Source organism: Adiantum capillus-veneris, chromosome 4 (assembly GCF_014529385.1).
Source record: "Adiantum capillus-veneris isolate H3 chromosome 4, ASM1452938v2, whole genome shotgun sequence".
Lineage (NCBI taxonomy): Eukaryota > Viridiplantae > Streptophyta > Polypodiopsida > Polypodiales > Pteridaceae > Adiantum > Adiantum capillus-veneris.
The window spans coordinates 50,570,553-50,589,813 of NC_140934.1; positions in this window are offsets into that span (position 1 = coordinate 50,570,553).

A 19,261-nucleotide genomic window follows, 5' to 3' on the forward strand; every position below is an offset into this window, starting at 1 on the left:
AGTTTCTGGCCTTGAACAAGTAAGTCCAAGTCGCCATTAAAAATACATGGCATAAAAGTCAGAGTCGGACAGCTAAGCCACTAAATGAGCAAGGCATTAGTCCCAAACCTTCATGTAATATTCTCTATGGTCTAAGCGTTTTAGTTATTCTAGGTACTGCTCAAGCTGGAAGAGTTGAGTATAATTACGTTGTGTCGCTCATACTGGTATAAGTGAGAATAAGAGTCGAAGTCATTGTAGTATAGTGGTAAGTGAAGGAGGAAGTCCAAAAGACACTCACGCACTCAACACAATGAGGTATGAGTGGAGAAGCTTCTACATCGAAAACCCTTCTTGGAAACATGGAAGCTAGTGAGACGTCCTTTGATGTCACATGTGCTACATTTGTTCCTTGAAGCACCCATCAACTCCATCTCTCACACTACATGCTTTTGTTTGAAAACTTCTCATAAGCATATAGAGTGTCCATAATTGGCACTTGCATTAGGCACTCTTCCTTTGTTTCTCCCAAGTACTCACCTTGCATGACAAGTACTTCAAGTGGATTTGCTCAACTCCAATAAGAGCGTATACCAAAGGCACTTTTTTCCCCACTGGGTTTTTTCCCTTTGGTCATCCAGGTTTTAAGACCCTAATCTAGAAACCCTCATCATTGACTTCTTGTATATAATTCTTCTACATCAACAATAAGGAAATGACTACCCAAATAAATTGACAAAGACTTGGAGCAGAAACTAAAGGTCTCCATATGCTTGTCAAGAACATCTTTTATCTCCAAGGTCAACAATAAAGCTCCATCAAACAATGGCAAGTCAAAGAATGGCCCACAACACCAAGCAATGAAAAATTCAGCCAAGTCCACAACACCAAGTCCACGCCACAAAGAGGATCAGTTCTACACGATCAAACACTTCAACATGCATCTTTTACGGCGGCTAAGATTGGCAACCAAGAGACGAATGCACAACAAGAAGAAATGTTGCCTCGATAATCAAAGCTCAAATCACGTATCAACAACATGACAGCTATGCATCACTCAAGGAAGGGGGGAGCGTCATCAACGACAAGGCGCTTCCCAAGATGAAGATCACCCTTGAAGACAAAGCTGAAGACAACCCCAGGGGCGATCACTATCAAAAGCTTCCTATATCATGTGCGTTCAAGAGGTTATTAATAATACCTCAATATACATACTATATTACACTACGTGCCTATTAAAAAAAACCCCACCCCCCTCTGTATGTATATATTTTGATACATTTTGATCTTTTACTAATCCTCTCCGGTTAACTCACGTGATAGCATACACATTCTAAAAAGTGACCGCCCCGGGAGACAACCTTATTACAAGACTGCACAAGGTCGTGTCAAGGGACGACAAGAATTAGGAAGGGGGGAATGTTTGATGACAGATCAAACGGGCACCCAGCTAGTCGGACACAAAGCCGAACACTACATTTGTACTCTATAGTTTTCCGAGCTAGTGTAGTAATACTATGTGTAAATCCCAATACCAGAGTAACAGTCAATCCCTGAGTTGTAATTTTGTCATGTTATTTGTAAAGGTCCGTGTGAGCCGGCCATTGGCCATTTAGAAAGCCCTAGCTATAAATGTCAATAACATTAATGTGAAAGGGGGGCTTATTTTGAGAAGAGGTGGGAGCTCAAAAAACGTACGCTCAAGCTACGAGCTGCTCCGAACTTGTAATCATCGCAGCTAATGATTTGGTAATCCGTTTTCAAATCCGAAACTTGCATTGTGTTCCTCGTTCTTTGCTCTTTCATTCTAGTGTAAGCATTGTCAGTTTTGCTGTGGTTCGCGACTACGTGTCTGTGAGCTGTAATTGTAGATTTGGGTGCTTTGTTGTTTATAGTCATTTTGACCATAGGAGAGTGTTCCTAGACCATAGGGCAACCTTTCTGGTATGATCTGTTGTAGTTTTCATGACCTTTTTCATGATGGATCGTGATTTTGGTACCTTGTCAGATTGTGTCCAGATTTGCTAGGATAGTCCCCCTAGGTGTCCTAGACCTCCTCCTAAAGTTTTGTTGCATTTCGAGTCCGTTCGAGTGCTGAAATGGCGTGATGACCTAGAGCTGTGAGAAAGGACATAGGCAGATTTCCCTGATCATTGAGTGTTGGTTTGCTTGTTGAGCTAGTGTGTTTGCTTGTCTGTTAGAAAATAAGACGTAGCTAACTAGATGTTTGAGTAGATTACTTAATGGAGAGAGATAGATTTCACACACAAGAGATTAGAGAGTAGAGAGAGAGAGAGTACACACGATATATGTGGTTCACCCAATGTGGGCTACGTCCACGGGAAATCAGCCACTCAATGGCTTTAGCACTTCAAAAGAAGAAGTAGTTTACAAAGGGATTAAACCCTTGATAGAGCTCCCGCCTTGCTTCACTCTCACCACCTCACACTCACCTTGTTGCATCAACTTCACATTATGAAATGTGTGTAGAAATGGCCTCCTTTTATAGGCCAAAAGGGCTGCCCTCTCTTATGAGAGACAGCCATGTGTAGCCGCCCTTGTGCGAATAAGTCCAAATCGGACCCTCCAATCCGCCCATGTGTGGCCGCCCTTGAGAAGACAAGTCCGCTTTTGAATTCGGCCACCGGCCACCGGCCACCGGCCATTGACTTCCGATCACCGGCCATCGGCCATTGACTTCCGACCACCGGCCAACCGACCGGTTGTTTTCCGACCACTTTCCGGCAGCCGTCCGGCCATAATATTCCGGCAAAAAGGAATATTCCGACGAAAAAAAAGTCTCGGGGGCCTCCGTTCCCAAGGCCTCTGAAGTTGCCCCTGATTCTTGTCCGTGAAAATTTTGGTTTCCGGTGAGTGATTTTCCTTCACGCACGATGGCTTCTGCTCATAATGGGGGCCTTACAAATGTGCGTTTTTACCACAGAAAATTACAAGGGTAAATCAGGCTCCATACTTAACAATCTCCCACTTGGAGACTGATCTCCAAACCAAACCTGTGACTTGTGTTCACGGTTGGAGGCACAGCAGTAAGCTGGGCTTCAAAGCTGCAGAAAGTGGTTTCACTTTCTACCACGGAAGCAGAGTATGTAGCAATGACGGAGGCAAGCAAAGAAAGTCTGTGGCTTCACAGATTCTTAGAAGAGCTTGGATTCAAACAAGACAATTGTGTCTTGTACAGTGATAGCCAAAGTGCTATCTATCTTGCGAAGAACTCAGCCTTTCATTCAAGGACAAAGCACATTGAGGTGAGATATCACTTCATACGCACTCTTTTGGAAGAGGGACAGCTAAAGCTAGGAAAGGTGTATACAAGTGAAAATCCTGCAGACATGTTTACAAAGGTGGTCAACAAGGAGAAGTTGAGCTTTTGCTCATCTTCAATCGGCATTCAAGGATAAGAAGCCAGAATGGAAAGAGGAAAAGGAGGCACCTTCTCTTACACAGATGGTTAAACCTCTAGAAGAACCATCCACGGATGAGAAACCGAGAGTGCTAGTTCAGGTGGATCTGTGTTGGCAAAGAAGGTTAATGAGACATTAGATGCCCTCTTGAAAGCCTATGATGTGAGGCTCAAAAACAAACAAACCCAAGAACACAGGTGGATGACATATCCCGATGTGGAACTAGAAAAGCAAAAATTTGAAATGGGCAAGAAAATGATTCAAACAGCCCAAGCTTTACTAGAACCACAAGTTGCAAAACTTGAGGATGCCATCCGTGTCATGCCTACACAAGTAATCCCACCAAACCAGGAACTAAAAGAGCCAGATTCTAGTCATGAGCGCAGACCAAACCTCAAAGACCCAGCATTAGAGCCAAGGATAGTACTGAATACCACGGATAACTCTTCCGAGGGATTTCACCAAGCTATACCTGAGGATTGTAAAGAGGTAGATGGTCTTGACGAATTGTGGAAACAAGTCAGAGAGGCCAATGAAGCCGATGACCTAAGAAGACGAGTAGACAAGACTGGTGATGAACGAGCAGTGTTTCTACCACCAATAGAGGAATTTGAGACTGGATCTCAAATGAATCTAGACGTGCAATCGTGTTGGGGCGACAAAGGATCTGTACAATCTATGGATAGTCAACCCCATTCGCTAAGAACACTACCGTCCTACATGGGAGAGTACGAAACCAAGTCAGATGTGGTTGTAGTACCATCACAGAGACTGTCTCCCAACAAGGCCATCGATTCAAAGGGGCTAGTAGATATTCTATCTACCCCAGTCACCTGTACAATAATGTTAGCCGAGTTGCTCAGAATAAGACCAAACATGTGGGCTAATGTGGGTAAATGTCTAGAGAAATTTGGTGTAAAAACCCCAATGACTCGAATCGAGGAAGGCATCAAAGAGCTTGAAATGCCTCAACTAAATACTAGGCCAGTGCCATTAAACAAGGTAGGCGGGTATTACGAGGGAGAAGATGGAAACACCACCCTTCCTTTGGAATTCAATGGTGTAAAAACCATGGCAATCCTTGACAGTGGAGCTGGTGTGGCCATTGCAACCAAAAAGGTTTGGAAAAAATGGGGAAAACTTGCCTTGAGATCCACACGAATGACCCTGCAACTTGCAGACGGACACAAGGAAAATCCCCTAGGACTGCTAGAAAAAGTACTTGTTACTTCTTGTGGCATTGAATATGAACACACTTTTGCTGTTGTTGACTTTGGCAAGAAGAACAACTATGACATCATTCTGGGAAGACCATTCATGCGACAATTGAAAATGGTCCAAGATTGGGGTTATGACCATATATACCTGAGACATATGGAAACCATAACAAAGGTAAACTAGAGAGACCATAGCTATAGAGATGTGACGAGAACACCGGTTGAGGAGTTTGATTCCGCCACAGTAGCGGGATCAGAACTTCCAGCTTGGTTGGGTAAGCCTAAAGAACTGTGGATGTGTGGAGCTTCACAATGTGGTAGCTTGAAACGTGAGGAATGTATCCTAGAGTGGGTTATAGAGGATATGGACTATATCCCAGAACCATTTCCTAAAGAAGAGTTAGAGCCTTTTGGATGGGAACACATCTTAGCTACTCTGGACGTGTGCGCCGTGGAGGATGCTCCCACAAAAAAGTTTTGTGATGAAAATGGCTATGATGTCGTTCCTTATTTTGCAGTGAGTGTAATCCAGGAAGAAGAAGAGATCCAGACATCAACAAGCTCTCGAAATAAGGAGCAAACAAAGAAATGTGGAGAATCAAAAGATGAAGAAGACGACGAGTTCTATGACTCTGTAGAACCCTTCGAGCTTCAAGAAGATCAACGACCCAGGAATCAATGTCATCACTGCACGAATAAAGTGCATCAAAAGTGGATTCCAACATCCTCGGTGAAGACACAGCCACCACAAGCATCCTCATACATGGATCCTAATAAGGATGCAAAGACTCAGCTAGGAGGAATACGACCAGAGCAACGAGCTAACAATGCTCTAATCAATGGGCTAGAAAAGTCCTCCAAGAAGCTACCACCCACGAGCAAACAGACAGTAACTTTCCACTAAAGCGTGCACGAACGTGTAATAATATCACAAAGTCGCAAGCTTTCACAACTCAGGTTTGGGCTCTAAAGAAGATGATTCAAGCAAGAAAAAGTCAAGAATTCATTTGGATTCCAAAACAACCACAGTATCAACTTTCAAAGCCTAAATCCCGTCCCCAACCAAGCGTACAAGGGTTGAAGCAAAGGCCACTGTCGACTCACACAACAAAAAGGTGGATCCCAAAGAAGTCTCTTCAAACACAAACGAAGCACGAGCAAGTATGGGTTCCCGAACGAGCGTCAGCAACAAAACAACCAATAATCGCAAAGAAATGGGTCCCAAAGAAGAACAACAAAACTGCTGTCAGTGCATCGCCGCTTGAATTCTTACAATTCTTCCTACGATTACAATACAGTTAGAAGAGAGCAAGTCGCTTCAATCAAGCAATGATACAGGAGCTTCAAAGACCATTACATCTCTTAGAATAGGAAGCCTCGCCAACAAATGCCAATAAGCAAATTGCTTATACCCACATCTTGCACAACATAAATCTTTTCCATGCATTGACTATGTATGCATAATAGGGCTACATTACAAGGCCTGCATAGGCACAACTTTTAATTTCCCAAGCACAACACATACCCTTTGCGATACCCTGTCGTAAAGGATGACTCCAAATAGGAAGGGGGGAGGCATTCTGAATGCGGACCTAACATTATGACTATTAGAGGGCAATGTTTTGTGAGATGCATTGAATTTTTGCGTTTTATTGTGATAATTTTTTGACGAAATTTAGAGTATATGCCCTCGTAGTAGTGTTACAAAGGAGTATGGGGACAAAATCCATATATGAGCCCCTAGGGACATGTGTATAGTGTACATAGCATTTAGATTTCTATTTGAATGATTTTTCTTTTGTTAAGTTTTTTTAAAGATTTTCTTTGTTTATTATTAAGAAAAAAATAAAGAAATCCATAATCCACATGAAGAAAAGACTGACGAGAGGCCTGAGGACTACAAAGAGAAGAAGGTACAAGAAAACGATGAAACTTCACGAAGTATGTCTCAGCAGCCACTACAACAGCCGAAGAACTTGTCACAAAGCAGTGTCAACTTCCAACCAACAAGTCATACAAGTCAGAGTCGAGTAGCTAAGCCACAAAATGAGTGAGGTGTTAGTCCCAAAGCTTCAAGTAATATTCTCTGTGGTCTAAGCGTCTTAGCTATTCTAGGTACTACTCAAGCTGGAAGAGTTGATCATATTTACGTTGTGTCGCTCATGCTGGTATAGGTGAGCAAAAGAGTCAAAGTCTAAGTATTTAAGTCTGGTGAAGTGAAGGAGAAGGTCCAAAAGACACGTACTAAGCACGGTGAGATACGAGTGGAGAAACTTCTACATCGAAAACCCTTCTTGGAAAGGTGGAAGCTATTGAAACATCTTTTGATGTCACATGTGCTACATTTATAACTCGAAACACCCATCATCTCCTTCTTTCACATTGCATGCTTTTGTTGACAAATTTCTCATATGCATATAGAGTGTCCCATAATTGGCACTTGCATCAGGCACTCTTTCCGTGTTTCACCCAAGCACTCACCTTTCATGAACATGTACTTCACGTTCAACTGCTCAACTCCAATAAGAGCGTATACCAAAGGCATTTTTTTCCCACCGGGTTTTTTCCCTTTGGTCATCTAGGTTTTAAACCCTAATCTAAAGACACCTATCACCATCCTCTTGTACATATTCCTTCTACATCAACAATAAGGAAATGCTACTCAAATCAATTGACAAATGAATTGGAGCACCAATTTCAGATCATAGCATACTTCTCCCCAAAGTCTTATCTTTTGCGAGTTATGAAATGCTGCAGATTATGGCTATAAATGTCATTTGTAATGAGTAGTTATTCTAGTTTCAGAAGCCGGGGTGCAATGGCACTTCCAGATTGTAAATACAAAGCCATTTGACCCTTTCAACCCCATTTTTGGTTAAACCTAAGGTAGCCTTAGTATATAAGGTACCTAGGTCATTTTGTAAAAAGACTTTTAATCATAATCAAAACTTAGCGCTGCCGTCTATTGTGTGTGAGAGAGAAAGAGAGTGAGCGTGAGCTTCATCCTCTCGCTACGCCCGGCTCGCTCAACACATTGGAGATCCGACTGCACCATTGCTGTAGGCTCGAGGAGAGCTACGTGACGACACCAAGCATTCCACGCGAGACGAAGCGCACACGCCGACGCATCTACCAGCTATTTGTGGCCGTAAGTGTATCAAACGATGTCTGTTTTTTGCGTGCTTGTAGTCTATATAATCGTGGCGACATAAGCTACGTATAGGTACTCATAAATTTCAGTTTCGGGCACTTTCAAAATTTTGCTCTATCATCCTATGCGTTTTCCGCATATGGGTTTAGAGTGAGGGTTTTGAGTGTAGAAGCTTAGGGACAGGTGTATCCTAGTGAGGGGATGGTGTTCCTTCAGTTTCGTATGATTTTGGCATGATTAGGTGAGTTACCTTCCGTATGTGTGTATGTGGCTAGGTGGTGTAGTTGAGGGCAGTGAGGTTCTTGATTGTGGTTTAGTTGGCCTTCCATAGTGTTGTGTGTGTAGGATGGTCTCAGCTTGCTAAAGAGATTTTCTCCATGTGCCTATCGTGTCATTTGTGTCCTCGATTGACATTATGTTGATCTAGGTAGTGTTTGCATGCACTTCATGGGTGTGTGAGTCTCTCCCGTCCAACAAATGCCCCATTAGAGATGTTGCTCCTCCTCTCTCGCTGCAGCAAGGTGAGCCAAAGACTCCTGAAGAAAGAGTCGCCTAAGTTGAGCAATTCATGAGGCCACTCTGTCAGCAGGAGAATCCTGCATGTCTACAGTCTTTGTTCAAAGAGCCACCACTCACTCTTTGAGCGTAGATTCCGGCAAGACCTTCTCACGGATGCATAGCATAATGCTCCCCCTCCTCTCCCTATCTGTCACTATGAGGATCACTGGTGCATGGGCTGAAAACGAAGTCCCAGCCAAAATGCAAATTGTCCCATCCAAGTCATAGAAGTGGTCACTAGTGTAGAAGCGATCTATCCAAGATAGATTCACTCCTCCCACTCTGCGGTCCCTGAATGAGAGAAGGCCAGGCTGTCTGGGGGCCTCACAAATCTAGAATGTTGTCACACATGTGAAACCCGCAGAATCATACAAAACCTCTCCCAAGCTGCCATTTCAACTATATGCACAGTAGTATGGCTACCTTCGATCATGTCAAAGGGTTCCTCCAACATGTTGAAGTCACCCCCAATGCACCATTGCTATGCCTGCGGCAAAGACTGAACAATCTGAGACCAAAAATCTGCACGTGCACTCACCACATTTGGTTCATAGATGTTCAGGAAGCCCACAAGGCAACCCTGAACCTACATAGTGATCCACTGAACCCTGCCTAGCACAATAACCTCTCTGCACACAATGCCCTGCTGCAAATAATCCACAATAGTCATACATACCCTCCCTGGATGCCTCCAGGTCCAAGTGCAGCTGACCAAAAAGCCTCATATCGTCCACACAAAAGCTGACAACAACGTCTAATGCAGCTCTCACACAGATTATGCTCCTATAGCATAAGAAGGTCAATCTATCCTCCCACAAGGCATAGTTGAATCTCCTGACACAGTCGGCCTCTCAGACACTGAAACTCGGGCCCACCTAATCATTGCACATTCCATGAGACGATCCTCATGGGAAGCGAGAGAGAACTGATGCTGCCCCGCAACACCTAATTGTGCTATCTTTGAGGCATGCTTGGATGGGGAGTAATCCGCATCCCAGTGTCCTCGAGATAGGCGTGACTGCAAAGAGTGTCTAGCCCAAGCCCAAGTAGAACGAGCCATGCGCAAAGCAACCTCCTCTATCCAAGAGTCCTCATGTATGTGTACATAACATGGTGGGTTCTGCATGTCAGCAAAGAAGTGAACCACAATGTGTCTACATCTTGCTGAGTCTAGAGGTGTCACAGAGAACTTGGCCAAGAGCCATAGAGTCTTAACCAAGTCTATAACCCCTAGGTCTCCCATGTGATGAGATAACTCTAGTGCCTGTGTCTGTAGCCACTCCAACATTGAGTCTAGAGTCCACTCAGCCTAGTCCCTGCCGCATAGGGGAAAAGAGAAGCCAACCATTTATTCCAAGGCCTCTATCCCCGCGGCTGCAAGGAACAATACATGAACTCTGAAGCAAGCTGCCTCGAGGTCGTGAGGGGTCGCCTAGAAACCGTGTAAAGTTGTAGGCAAAGAAATCCCAACAATGATGAATGTCGAAGCTCGTCAGACCACGAGAAACTGCTGCAAAGGGAGACGTCTTCACCAAAAGAGGGGGTCGCAAGAAAGGTTGTCCCTCTCTCACCAAGCGACTCATTGCAAAAGTGTTGCCAAGAGATCTCCTAGCAGTTGAGGAAGGCCCTGCCCACTGGGACGGTTGCGGGGATGGAGCGGGAGGAGATGTCGGAGCAAGGGGGCTCGAGGGAGAAGGGGGAGAGGGGGGACAAGGGGGAGCGGCAGACAGAGGAGGGCGAGAAGGAGATGCAGATGGAGAGGGTGGAGGGGTAGGGGTGTAAGAGGGGAACTTGGGGGGAGGAGGGGCTGTAGAGCGTGAGGCTGAGGTGGAGGCTCGAGCAGGGACCTTGTCTTGCTGAAGAGAGTCAAATTGGTTCCCTATGATGTTTAAGATGTGCAATAGCATGAAGAGGATGAGAAAAAATTGTATGTGTAGTAGAGTCTTCTTCTCTCTTTGGAAATTATCGAAGAAGCTTGGTGGCGTAGTCGTCTCTCTCTTTGCTTCGCGTGAAGACCACAAATGGCACTACTTGGAATGAGAGGATAAGAAACATTCAAGCTAGCATAGAAAGCTTGAAGGTAGGAGAGAGCAGATGGAGAGTGTAATGATAAGTTTGATTATGGATATGGACATGGCTTCTCTTGGGGGAGAGAGAGAGAGAGAGAGAGAGAGAGAGAGAGGTGTAGGAGGTGTGTGTGAAAGGGGATTAATTTTGGCTTTCATAAGCTTCTTCCACAAATTACTATCAAGGTTGCACTTCCAAAAATGAGAAAGATGATAAGTGTTGAACAAGTAGGTGAGCCCTCTTTTTTGATAAAGGCCTTAACTTATCTTGATAAGTTATTTTTACATATCTTGATAGCTTTTCTTCCTTTTCAAAACTTCTTCAACAAGCTACATACTCACCTCATCCTTATCCTTATCTTCTCTTTCTTTTTTCTTTTGCTAATTTCCTTGAGAGAAATATGTAATTTATCATGCATATCATGCATTGGTTATGTCCCTATCCCCATGGTGTAAGCTGAAAGTGACTCGTGGGCAAACTTTTATTGTTATTATTATTATTATATTTTTTTCTTTTGAGTTGGTGGTTTAGATGTGTTGGCCATGCCTAAGGGCTAGGAGGAGGCCCTTACAATTGGCCAGTCTGAGGACAGCTCCCCGGAAGTGGATGAAACCAGAGCTACTCTTCTAGTCAATGTCCAAAAAATTGTCTCCCTCTTAGACGCCAACCTATTGAAGAGGGTGGTCTCTGAGGTGAAAACTCTTACACTTTGCAAGCTTTAAGCAAAGAAAAGTCCTTTGGGTGGGATGGTCTTACTACTGGGTTTTTCAAAGAATCCTAGGAGGATCTTTTAAGTCCCTAATCACGCAAATGGCTAACCAAGCCTTGGTTAATGGAGTCCTTGACATAAGCAAAGGGGCCTCATCGAACCTATTCCTAAACAAATTTGTTTCTCCCAGCTCAAACATTGGTGCCCCATTAATATGATGTTAGTTGCTTTAAGATTATTGCCAAATACATAGCCCTCATTTTCTCTCCCCTCGTAGACAAAGTCATCACTCCCCACTAGCATGGATTTATCAAGGGAAGGTCAATCTATGATAACATCCTAGCAGCAATAGTTGGCATAGAGTATGCAACATCCACTAAATAAGAGTGTTTTTGGTTGTAGCTAGATTTAGATAAAGCTTATGAAAAAATCACATGGTCATTCATCAAAGATGTCATGAAAGTTATTTGGCTTTGGACTGCGCATGTGGCTATTAGTCACCACCCTGGTAGCCAATCTAAGCTCATGTTCAATGAGTGAATTATGGGTGTATTTGAGGTCAAAAGATCCATCAAACAGGGATTCCCTCTAGCCCCTCTATTGTTCACCATTGGTTCCCATCTCCTTGAAAACCTCTGTCAAAGCACAGATTTAGAGCACGACCAATGCATATGAATACAAGGGCCCCTCATTTTACAATTGAACATCACAAAACAAAAACTTCAACATCAATTTCTCAATTCATAGATACATGCCCTCCCAATCTGTCTACACACAATTTGCCACTAGATTGCCAACCATAACCCTGTAGAGAACTAGTCATAACTTAAAGAGCACAACTCCAATTTAAATCTTGAAAGAAAGCTTGAGAAATGACTGGTGAGAAAGTTGAAGGTGATCAAAATTGAGTCAACACACCGCTACATGCAAAATTGACGGGAACAAAGAGCTGTCCCGATATGATTCCACGTAGAGAAGGCAAGAAGACGAGGGTGAAAATTGCCTTCAAAAGCATCAAGGAGGCATAACAAGCTAAAACCTGAAAATTTATGGACTTTGGCTGAACTTTTTACATTTTGTACATGAGTTTAAGTTATATACAAGTTTCCCTTCCAAAAACCCACTAACGGACACTTATAATAACCAACCAGTTGGTGCTATGCTAGTGACTTTCCCTGCATGAACATATGCTTGCTAAAGCAAGCTAGAAACCCCACAAAAAGAAAGCCCCTACCTAGAAAGTACCATCCCCTGTTGCATCCCATAGGTAAACACACGCACCTGCCTTTTTTTAAAACATGTAAGACAAATTTCACCCTTAAATCTTCTAGGTTATGCTAGGGCTATCCACGTCAAAGCTTCTCGGGAGAGTTTTCAATCTTAGTTGAAGTTGCATTAGGTTCATCGAGTTATAATCCCGTAGTTCCTATTTTATTTTAATGTATACTCAAAGAAAGATCTTAAGAAAACAACGAGTCTCTTGGGAGTTAAGGTTTTGTCTCAAAATAAATTTCAAGTTAACCACATCTTGGACGAGTCCCATATGTTTCCTTTGCATCATTTGCCATCTATGGCGCATCTCCATGGAAGTGATGGAACTTTTATTTTTAAGCAAAACATTAGTTACTTTTTTGAAGCTATCCCCTTACCCCCCCCCCCCCCCCCCCCCCCCCCCCCCCCCCTCAATTCACAATTGCAAAACATTTTTGAAAGAATACAAACTTGAAAAGAACAATGCATATTCTCTTTATTACCATCTTTGCTTTAGTGTGGGTCATGAATTGCAAACATAGAACTTTAGAGTACACCAACTCATAATCGTAAACTTTTTTTGAGTGATTATGCAAGATATATGCTTGATTGTGTAAGAGTAGAACCATTCAATGAATGCTAGTATAAAAGTAAAATGCAAAGTTCATAAGAGTGGATATGCTCGTGTAGTGAGAAATCATCGTGCAAGGGAGTATGAATGTTTAACAAAATCTTCTTAAGATGGGATTTAGGCTTACCTTTTCTACCATGGAGAGGATTACTCACGTAGCTAAGAGAGGCTTAAAGATTCGGATTTTCCAATTGAGAAGAGGGAAGGGAGGGAATGGCCTTATTTGGAATGGGAATCCTCTTTCTTAAAGAACTTCCTTTTATTATATTAATTTATCCTTCAAAACTCCACTTCCTCTTGATAAAATTAAATATTAACTTAATTGCATTACTAAACAAAACCTTGCACACATACTTTTTAGATGCTATTTTCTCATTTGAATGCATAAAAGAAAAATGTGTGAGCCTTTCATGAGAGCATTTCATTTTGGAGAAATTATAATGCCTCTTTTGAAAATTATGGTTAGTTCCAAAAATTCCAATACCTAATTGCCTTTGGTTTATGGCATGTATCTCCATTAAGTAATATACATAAAAGAAAAATAGTAACTTGGAAATCAATAAGAAATTGTTGCGGAGATTTAGGGATAAGTTTAGATATTATTCACCAATCATCATGCATACTACGTAGATAAGTATGATCCTCACTTACATATGGTTAAAGAGAGTGCTTTCTACTCTCTCTATGCCATATTAATCTGGTAATCTAAAGAAACTTAAAATAACAAAACTTGAAATAGCATCGTAGTTAGTGGTTATTGGCGTTGTTAGTTAACAATCAAACAAATTTAATAAGTTGTTCTTTAAAGTAAGAGAAAATATTGCTTAGGGAACATAAGAGCTTAAGTATGAAACAACTTAGAGTGAAAGTAACCCAATTGTTTAAGATGTGCAATAGTATGAAGAGGATGAGGAAAAATTGTGTGTGTAGTAGAGTCTTCTTCTCCCTTTGGAAATTATTAAAGAAGCTTGGTGGCATAGTCATCTCTCTCCATCTTTTCTTCGCGTGAAGCCAAAAATGGCACTACTTGGAATGAGAGGATAAGAAAAATTCAAGCTAGTATGGAAAGCTTGAAGGTTAGGAGAGAGGAGATGGAGAGTGTAATGATATGTTTTACTATGGATATGGACATGGCTTCTCATGGAGAGAGAGAGAGAGAGAGAGAGAGAGAGAGAGAGAGAGAGAGAGGTGTGTAGGAGGTGTGTGTGAAAGAAGATTAGCTTTGGCTATTACGAGCTTCTTCTACCACTTACTCTCAAGGTTGCACTTCCAAAACTGAGAAGAGGATAAGTGTTGAACCAGTAGGCAAGCCCTATTTCGATAAAGGCCTTAACTTATCTTGATAGATTTTTTTTGCTTTTCAAAACTATTTCAACAAGCTATAGACTCACCTCATCCTTATCCTTATCTTCTCTTTCTTTTTTCTTTTGTTAATTTCCTTGAGAGGAAAAGGTAATTTATCGTGCATTGGTTATGCCCCTATCCCCATGGCGTAAGCTGAAAGTGACTCATGGGTAAACTTTTATTTATTTATTTTTATTATATATTTTTTTCTTTTAAGTTGGTGGTTTAGATGTGTTGGCCATGGGTAAGGGCCAAGAGGAGGCCCTTACAATTGGCCTGAGGACGGCTCCCCGAAAGTGGGTGAAGCCAGACCTACTCTTCTAGGCAATGTCCAAAAAATGGTATCCCCCTCATACGCCAACATATTGAAGAGGGCGATCACCGAGGAGGAAGCTCTTGTGCTTTGCAAGCTCTAGGAAAAGAAAAGTCCCTTGGGTGGGATGGTCTTACTACAATGTTTTTTAAAGAATTTTGGGAGGACCTTTAAGTCCCTAATCACGCAAATGGCTAACCAAGCCTTGTTTAATGGAGTCCTTGACATAAGCATTAAAAGGGGCCTCATCAAACCTCTTCCCAAACAGATTTGTTTCTCGCGGCTCAAACATTGGTGCCCCATTAATATGATGTCAGTTGCCTATAAGATTATTGCCAAAAATCCTAGCCCTCATTATCTCTCCCCTCCTAGACAAATTCATCACTCCCCGCCAGCATGGATTTATCAAGGGAAGACCAATCTATGATAATATTCTGGCAGCAATGTCAGCATAGAGTATGCAACATCCACTAAACAAGAGTGTATTTTGTTGCAGCTAGATTTAGATAAAGCTTATGACAAAATCACATGGTCATTCATGAAAGATGTCATGAAGTTGTTGGGCTTCGGACCACGTATGCGGCGATTACTCAGCACCCTCGGTGCTCGTAGCCAATCTAAGCTCTTGTTCAATGAGAGATTTGTGGGTGCATCAAACAGGGATTCCGTCTAACTCCTCTATTGTTCACCATTGGTTTCTATCCTTTGGCAACATTGCTAAAAAATAGTGCTACTAAAGGGGAGATTCAAGGACGAGTGCTACCTAACAACGACCAACTCCTTTGCGAAATTGTTTGTAGTGTTGGGGTCAGTAGAACTTGGGTGGCCTTCTATGTGTGAACCTCTTTGTAAAGCCTTTATAAAGCTCATCAAAGTCTAATCAAAAGCTCTCTTTTCATTTGTACACTTGACGTGTGTTTATCTCATCAGGGAAAATTTGGACTCTCAAAGGGGCCCTATAAGGAGGTTTGACTTTGCCTCTCTTGTCCAAAGTGAGCAACCCGGTGAAGTATATAAACGCATTGTTGAAACCCTATCGACCAACATATCAATGGAAAGATCTTAGAAAGTAGGTTATAAATCTCAAAACTTAAACAAAATTGGAGTTGATTTATAGAAGTTATGGCCTCTCTTGTGAAGCTAAATGTGGGGAGAAATTGCATTTTTAAGACAGAGTTGTCACATCAAAAAATGGAATATTCTAGAATATAAGGAGTATGATGGCATGCTATATATCAATGGATAGACCTTGATGAGTACATTCTAAATCCGAAGGTCCAACAAGTTGATTTTTTTTCTAAAAATTTCATTGTGCGTCCGTTTTGGACAAGAGAGAGAAAGTCAAAGTCCTTACAAGGCCCCTTTGAGAGTCCAAATTTTCCCTAATGTCTTCTCTTCTCCTCTCTTGCATGCTCTCTCATCCTCTCCTTGTCATGTCTATCCGTAAGGCTGTTTGATTTTGCTCACTCTCTACAATACATATTAGAGCAGATCGGTGGATCTCAAACCTCGATGGTTCCTACCGCATGTGCAACCCTTCTCGGAGAAGAGGGCATCTTGAAGGCTTGAGAGAATCAGACATTGTCCCATCGTGCCCATCGAGAGAAGCCAGTAAAGTAGGCTATCTGCTGTTGGAAGGAAGAAGCAAGATTTGATTAAGTTTGCTTAGATGGGTTTTCAATAATACAATTTTGTCATTGGTGGCTCATATTTGAATAACACTAGAATCTCGCCTAGCAATGAAGCTTCTTGCTAACAAAAGTTCAGATTGGAGTTCTTGGACAGCCAAGCTAGAGCTTTGCTGATCCCAAGCTGGCTTGCCGTCCCCCTGCACCTGGTGTGTACACCTCTCTTCGAAAACTTTGAGAAGAATCGTGCAGGAAATTGCAAGGCATCGGATCTCTACAGAGGGTGTTGAGCAAGCAAGGAATTGTGCAGGTGAATTCGAGGGGTTGCAACAAACTATGGGGAGCAAAAAAATGAGCTTAGGCGAGATCTGCAGGTCATCAAAGTGGAATCTTAGAGCTCAGTTTGGGCACCGTATTGAGAATCGAGCAGAGCAGACGGACCTCGCAACCCGATTCCGAGCCCTAGAAGCAAAGGAGAGCACCGTGCTAAGAATCACTCGAAGTATCGAGTTGGGCATTGGAATCGAGAGCAAAGCTAGCTGCGCAGTCAAGCAGCACTAGCTGTTGGATTTGCCTCGATTGTGTGTCCACACACACTTTTTGCAGGAATTGAGTAGCGCTAGCTCTTGTGCCTTGGTTGTGTGTACACATACACACACGTTGAGCAGGAATTGGGTAGCTTGGAAATTGAGGGGTGGAATGCACTTGCCTCTAGAAACGTTCTCAATGTCTCAGAGAAGGAGAGCGTGAGCCGGGCAAGAGCATCAGGCTCGTGGGCAAGCATACCAACACACACACATACGTCAGTGCTTACGTCTCTCTCCAAGCTCCAGTGCATCAATAAGTAGAGGGGCACCCTCCCTTAGGACTAAGTGGCACGGGCATGGGAGGGTAGGATCTACGGTCGGAGGATTGTGGACCGTAGATCCCAATGGCAGCGCCGAAAGTAATCTAGGGTACCGTAGTACCCTAGATTACTTTTTATTTTAAAAAGTAATCTAAAGTATCCTAAATTACTTTTGGTTGCGGCCCTTGTAGATACATGTTTTAAGTAAATTATGGTCCCCACATTTCACAATGCACGCATGGTGTAGTGGTTAGGGTATCCGCCTCCCGTGGGTGAGGTCACGGGTTCAAAACTGTGCCCGCGAATGTGGATACCTTAGATTACTTTCAATACTCAGGTACCCTAGATTACTTTTGTATTACTTTCAATACTCAGGTACCTTAGATTACTTTTTACAAAAGTAATCTAGGGTACCCGCATTCCAGATCTACGGCCCACAATCCCCCGACCGTAGATCCCACCCTCCCATGTCCGTGCCACTTAGTCTTAAGGGGCACCCTCCCCTCACATTTTTCTTTTTGGACATTTACTCCAGAGGCGCGAATCGGCCTGCTGCACCACACACAGATTCCTAATGTTTTTATTTTTCATTTTGTTTTTTGAAAACCTTATCTTCCATTAGAGGGTGTTCCCCAAGTCGATGTGTGACCGGAACAACAAGCTGAGCGAAACGCCTTACAACTAGCACACAAACGTGCATCATGTATGCACAATCGTTTTTATGACCTTATATTGTGAGATGACATGCATTCCTGAGATGGCTGGAGATTAATCGGCCGTAAGTAGACTCCTTGTCGTCCCTCAGCACTGAGTAACACCTATATTTAAGGGAAGGGGGGGGGGGGGGGGGGGGAGCATGGGACGTGATTTAAGAGCGTTAAACTCCAAAGTGGTAGTGTGAGCAGAGTGCCAATAGCAAGGCCATGGGAGGTTGGTGGACTGGACTTGGCTCAACACGGCAATAGATCTAGGCATCAAGCATCTTTGAGGGTTTTTTCCCCAGTACACAATGCTATGATTTATGTTATGTATACCGTATAGACCTGGATAAGCCTCGCTTTTATTTCTTTTCATGATTTTGATGTATGAGATTAGAAACTGCATGGACAAGAATGTAGTTGGTGGTAAGACCTTCCCTTGTGTAGCCTTGTTTTGTAAAACCATTCTCTCATGAGGTTAGTGGATAAACCTAAACTCAAGGTTAGCTAGAGTTACCCAAAAACTCTAGGGTTTGGGAGTAAACCAAAAACTCCATGTTTGGTGGCTACGCCTACCTCAACCTACAAGAAAGGGTTGAGGATATCCAGGATGTCAGATGCACATTTGTAAATTTGAAAAATTTAGTAAATTCGGAGCGAAAGGTAAATTTGAGGCAGTCCACACTCCACACCTTAAACAGATGACCTCTCTGTACGTGTAGAAATTCGTTGCTCTAACCAATACACCCACATGCATTCATTGAAATATAGAGGTTTTGGGTATGTTATATTGTCAATGCAAGCAGATTTGTAGATTTGGGGTTTCGGGTTGCCTCTATGCCGCCATATCTAATGGCCCACGATGGATGTGCCCCCCATTTTTTCTCTCCACCATTGATCCCATTCGAAGCTGCGTGTGTGAGATAGTGAGGAGGGCCACTTGGCTCCTTTCATCCTCTTTGAGTGGACTTTGCATCATTTGATATGTTCCACGGTCATTGACGCTTCTTCACCTTGCCACATCGGGATTAGGACCATGACTACTTGTCAAGGCTCATGCAAAGGTAAGTTCGCTTTATCCACAAAATCTACTCAATGCCGTGCGAAAAGTATCCCAACTGTCTGGCAAAGTGATTAAGAGAAACATAGCCTTCATTGAATCTGGACAGACTATCTCCTGTGCTGTTAACTGGCTGAAAATTGTGTGAAATTCATTGAGATGATTTGACATGGCTGTCCCTTCCTTCATCTTCAAAATCCACCAATTTCTTGAGCCAGTAAATCTGAGAAGCAGCACTTTGTATCTCGTACATACCACATAGCTTTTGCCATATGCCATACACTGTAGTCTCTTCTGCTACATTGAAGTAAACATTTTCTGCTAATGCCAACATGATTGTGGAACAAGCTAACTCGTCAAGCTCTTCCCACTCATCTTCAGCCATA